This window comes from Triturus cristatus, chromosome 6 (genome assembly GCF_964204655.1).
Source record: "Triturus cristatus chromosome 6, aTriCri1.1, whole genome shotgun sequence".
NCBI lineage: Eukaryota > Metazoa > Chordata > Amphibia > Caudata > Salamandridae > Triturus > Triturus cristatus.
Genome location: NC_140589.1, coordinates 800,429,346 through 800,435,345, shown reverse-complemented (window position 1 = coordinate 800,435,345; position 6,000 = coordinate 800,429,346). Strand labels below are relative to the sequence as shown.

At 40.3% G+C, this 6,000-nt stretch overlaps 1 pseudogene across 1 annotated transcript in view; it reads right to left on the bottom strand.

The window, feature by feature from the left end:
* Positions 1-1,407: 1,407 nt before the first annotated feature.
* Positions 1,408-6,000, bottom strand: part of LOC146817897 (uncharacterized) — a 195,554-nt pseudogene continuing 190,961 nt past the window's right edge. Inside the window, exon 6 of the transcript XR_014962855.1 lies at positions 1,408-1,706. The product of XR_014962855.1 is annotated as an uncharacterized LOC146817897 (transcript). The remainder of the gene's footprint in view (positions 1,707-6,000) is intronic.

Sequence of the window (6,000 nt, the reverse complement as noted above, 5' to 3'; positions counted from 1 at the left end):
AACAACTTCTGACCCCTCCGCAAGTCCTTGTTATGATTCGCGGGGTAATGGTATGCGTTGTTACAACGCAGTCGTTGTAACAACTGCGTTGTAATAGCCTGCGGGGAAAAGGATTTGTGGTAAACGATGTTTACTTTCTCTGCTTACCCTATTCTCACGAGTGTGAAGCTATATGCTAAGCAGTCGTTCCCTTCGAGAAGATCTTTACTGAAATCTTCCCCATACTAACACCCTACTACTTTGTTAATGTTACCTTCTTGCTTCTTAAATTTCTCTGAGATTTTCAATTCTGAACCATCCTCAATCTAAACTTGGAGTCCTGGTTAGAAGGCTTTAAGCTTTATGCATGCTGAGAAGGAGAGTTTGGGTTTCTTAAAGGAACATAAACTTCTGGTTTTTGCCATTTGTACTTGTGTGGCTATGTTGTCCCAAGTCTGATGCTACCAAACTGAATTTACATCTTTGACTAATGCTTCCAATTCAAATTCTGTTTCTAATCTGATGCTTAATTTGCATTGATTATTAATGTATAATAAACTCACCGAATCCTGGTCCTTATCGTGTTGTCAAATAAGCTACACAAACTTTAAATTGTTTTATTGACTGCTAACTCCTTTGCCCCTCAGTCAACCACAAAGGTCTATTGAATAGAAATGTTAACGGTGTTCTAACACACCAGCAAACTCCTTCATCCATCTCCTGCATGTTCCATGACCTCCCACAAGTCTCCTTTTTCTTCTCAAAATCTTTAAAATGAGTTAGTGCTGTAGTGACCAGTAAGAGCTTCTTCTCTCTTTGCTCTTTTGATAATCCAGTGAGCACATCCCACTCTAACAATATATTTATGTCTTTACAACATTCCGAAATGGTCTCAGTTCCTCCTTGCAGCAACCATCTTAAGAACTAGCCCCAACTTCAGACAACATGTTACTCATCACAATGTGTTCTTCCACTATAAAAAAAACAGGTGCCAAAGCACAGCGACCACGACATCCAGGAAAACATTGTAAGACGTGAACTGCGCCAGGGTAATTTCCAGTTGCATGGATCATGCTGCTAAGTATGATGATGGATGGATTCCATGGTGAATGTAAGAAAGTGCTCTTTAAAAACTAGGGACCATTAGACAGTTGGTTCTGTCTCCCACTTATTTGTATTCTTTCCTGTAGAAATGGGGTGTGAGGTGTGTCACTTCCTGTGGGATGGAGTGATTTGTGTCACCCCTTAAAGCAACATCAAATATGGCCTCCTTTGCCAAAACATATGTTTATGGTTACAGCAAAGACTCAACAGGAAAGGACAGAATGGGCGCCAGGAACACCAGCGATGCCAGCTCTTTTATGCTCATACATCCATTCTTAATGCGTTATAAAAGAAAGCGCAGAACAAAAAACAAACACCTGATACTTATTTTTTACTTTTTATCATGCGTTTTATGCAGATATATCAGAACTATAACTTAGAAATTACGAACAAATCTACCGATCCAATAATTTTATACTAAACGCCTAATTAAATTGTTAGGCACATTATTCACATTATCGCCCTGTCCTTCACATGCACCACCGGTGCAATCATTGAGCTTTAGTAGGAGTTTTCTGGCCCTTTCAAGACTTGAGACCTGTACAGCGGCCTTTTAAAGTGTCTCCATTTGACAAGTATGAGCCGAACAACAAATGCAGCGCAAGCCACGGCCAGCAGCACAGCTGAAAAGGGAGAAAAAATAGATAAATGTCAATTGATGTAATAATACAGTCCATGAATCAATCAATCAACATTCTAGAAAAAACACAAATGCTTTTCTTCACGTTCTTGGTCAGCAACTGAAAGAACAAACCAGTCTTGCCAAAGAACTGAGGACGGAGTTCCGGCAGTGACTCACCATATATATGCCATACTGTACATCTTGAGACAAAATATTGACAGAATTGAAACTATGACTTTTAATATCAGGATTGAATGATTGCTGCTGTGGGTATTTTAGGCTGTTTCTAGCTCAAACGGGAAATTAAATTTTTTAAAACAACGAAAGTGCATGCAAAAAAGGAAACAAGAATCTTGGCAGCACTTTCTAACTGCCAGGTCATTGTATAAATATAATAACAATTTCAAAAATGGTACACGGGGAGAGAGGCAGGAAGCAGGCTGAGATAAATCTAGGAGAGTGAAAAAGTTGCCTCCATCATGCATTGGACGGACACACCTCTTTCACTCAGAACATCAAGAACAAAATGCTAATCAGCAAGACAGACATAAGCATAGGGAGTACAACTATCAAATCTTGGGCAGTCTACTAAGATAGTCAACTGTGTCGCCCAATCATGAGCAAGTGACTGCACGAAGCCCATTCTAAGTATAGATTATGGTGCCGATTCCGATCCGGTAAAAATATTCCCCGTACGAATCGTATCCAGATTTTTTTACGTACGAATCGTACAAGTCCCGTACAAACTGGCAAGTACGATTCGTATGTTAAAAAATCCATACGAATCGCATTGGGATATTCCCCGACACGTCCTCGGGTCGGAAAAAGTGTCCGACACGTCCCCGGACAGTTTTACGTACGAATCGGTAAACTGAAGTCCGAGCGCGCATGTACGATCCGTCCAGTCTGTCCGAATGCACAACCGTATGGAAAAAACACCGTACGGAGCGAACTCCCATAGCAACCATGGAGACGTCCAAACATGTGCCCGCATACGCGCTGAACAAGTCCGCGGTGTCCTGGATCGGAATTGTGGGTATGTGGTTTGTCGGTCGGTGGTGTTTGCCATTTCCGTACGAATCGTACTTGCATGTTTGTAAGGTATTTTTCCCGGGTACGAGTCGGATGGAGAAAACGCTCCGTCCGACGATTCGTACCCGGTTTTTCCAGGATCGGAATCGGCCCCTATGTGTTGGAAACAACAGGTCAGCCTACATACGGTTAAATCTATCTGCAGCCAAGACCTAAAAACAAAGCATGTGCATCTACAGTTTCTCCTGGGGCTGAATCCTATCAGTCACTAAAACAATATGTGCAATAACAGTATAACTGGAAGGAACCTGTTCTAAAACTATTCTTTTAGAAATGCTGTAATCAATTCTGAAATAGGAAGTTTTAGAAAATGCATGCAGGGCAAACAAAGAAAAACTTAAAAAACATATTCATCAACACAATAAGGAAATTACATCACCTTCCCTAGTGGACGCATAGCTTCTATTGATCAAGCTCTGACTAAAACTGAGATCTTTCAAGGTATCTGAAGAGGCCAAGTTATCTACAAGTAGTTGGTCCTAATCACATAATGATCAGCCTAGAAGAAACACTAACCTTAACCTAACTACATTTAATGATTCTCCTTTTCAGACAGGAACACTAACAAAGTCCAAGGAAAACACAAGAAAACGCTCACTTTCAGCCACAGAGACAATAGTACGTATAAGCTGGCAGGCAGCGATATTGGCAATGGTAACATTAAGGCTCCAATCATGAACTTTCCTAGTACGATACAAAACACTGTCACCAAGGGGCTCATTTATGAGCTTTTGCAACACTGTTACACCGCCGTCACTTTTTGTGCCCTACTGGTGGCGTAAAAAATGCGCCTAGTTGTGCCCTATTTACAAAGTGACGCATCTAGGCAGATGCGTCACTTTGTAAACCCCTGTGCACATTATACCTGCGCCAGGTATAATATATGCAGGGTAGGCATTACCCCGTATAAAAGCCTCGTAGAAGTGGTGCATTGAAAGCTATAGGATTTCAGTGTGCCACTTCTAGGATGCCATAGCGTCAAATCCTTACGCCTTCCTCATGGCAGGCGTAGGGAGATGCAGTGCATTAAGGATAAGCCTCGCCGACTCATTGGTGGAGTTGCTTCATGCTTGCAACACAACTCCAGCAATGCATGACTTTTGTGCCGACAAATACGCCAGGATTCCTGACATATCTGTCTTCCCTTGCGAAATGGAGCGACGTACATTCAATAAGGCACATCCATCACGTCACAAGGAGGGCTCAGTGAAAACTGTTGCATCGCTGTTTTGTCACAGCGATGCAACGGTTTTCATAAATGAAGCCTCAAATGTGATTTGTCGGAACCCTATGGGCCCGATTCACAGAACTAACTTAAGACAAAATCCTAAACTTACTACCATTTTGGTATTCACAGAAGGCACTTACTCATTTTGGTATTCACAGAAGGCACTTACTCATTTCGGTATTCACAGAAGTTAGGAGTCCTAACTTTAGGACTCCTAAATGCCTTCTGTGAATACCGAAAGTCTTAAAATTAGGATTTTTCTCAGTTTAGTAGTAGTATAGTTAGGACTCCTAACTTTAGGACTCCTAAATGCCTTCTGTGAATACCGAAAGTCTTAAAATTAGGATTTTTCTCAATTTAGTAGTCCTAAGTTTAGGACTCCTAAGTTTAGGACTCCTAAATGCCTTCTGTGAATACCGAAAGCCTTAAAATTAGGATTTTTCTCAGTTTAGTAGTAGTATAGTTAGGACTCCTAACTTTAGGACTCCTAAATGCCTTCTGTGAATACCGAAAGTCTTCAAATTAGGATTTTTCTCAATTTAGTAGTCCTAAATTTAGACTTAGGACTACTAAATTGAGGAAAATCCTAATTTTAAGACTTTCGGTATTCACAGAAGGCATTTAGGAGTCCTAAAGTTAGGAGCCCTAACTATACTACTACTAAACTGAGAAAAATCCTAATTTTAAGACTTTCGGTATTCACAGAAGGCATTTAGGAGTCCTAAAGTTAGGGCTCCTAACTTCTGTGAATACCGAAATGAGTAAGTGCCTTCTGTGAATACCAAAATGAGTAAGTGCCTTCTGTGAATACCAAAATGGTAGTAAGTTTAGGATTTTGTCTTAAGTTAGTTCTGTGAATCGGGCCCTATGTATGTAGGATTTGCAATAAATGTTGCGAATCCTACATATTTGGTAATTGCGAATAGCAAATTGCGATTTGCAAATAAGGTATACCTCCCCATTCCTTCCTATGGGCCTAGAGGCCCATAGGGATGAATGGGAAGACATTCTCAATTTGCGATTCCCAATTAGAGAATCGCAAATTGCGAATGCAATTTCAGGGGTGCCAGGGTGTCAAAAGGACACCCTGTTGCACCCCTGAAATGAGCATGGGTGCAGATGTGGCACACATACATGCCCTAAGGGCATGTATGTGAGTCACATGGCACTTTGAAAAATACATAAAAGTGAATTTTTCAAAGAAATCGCAAATTTCCACCAACTTGAAGTTGGTGGTAATTTGCGATTCATTAAGTCCAAATTGCACTTTTTCTGTGCTTTTTACATTGCATTTAAGGAATCAAAATTTGCGATTCCTTAAATGCAATGGCAAAATAGGGTATCGCAAAATTTGCGATTCCTTATTTTGCGAGGGGTGGTTTGTGTCATACATATGACACTGCTGTTTTGCGATCGCAAACGCTGAAATTCTCCGATTTCGGCATTTGCGATCGCAAAATTGCCTTCATACATATGGTCCTATATTTGTAAAATGTGCTTAAAGTGATTTTTGGTAAATTTGGATACGATAGCCAAGAAAACTGAAAATATCTTCACTTTCCAAGTAACTTATTTCCTGCTTCGGAATAGCGGGTCTGGATACTGGAGTGTTTGAGAAAGCGGCCTTACAAGACATTAGGAAACTGAGAAATAAACACTAACAGTACATCGCCGTATTACAAAAGACAAACAGCATCTGTAAAAACTGGGTACGCACCCACACCAACTAAGTCCCAATTTGTATCTATCAAAGAGTATGTGTGGCGGGTTCTAAACCCTCAGTATCCTGCTGCTGTAGTGACTGCTTGGGCATTTTGGTGTTTCTTCGAAAGAATGGGAGACTCCTTGAATTCAATGCAGATTTATTGATATAACCACAATTTGTTAACCTTTATTTTCAAACAAAAATTCATAATTATGATTTCTGGTCATAATTTGTAAAGTATCATAATATTTTATTTTAAAAAATAGCCAA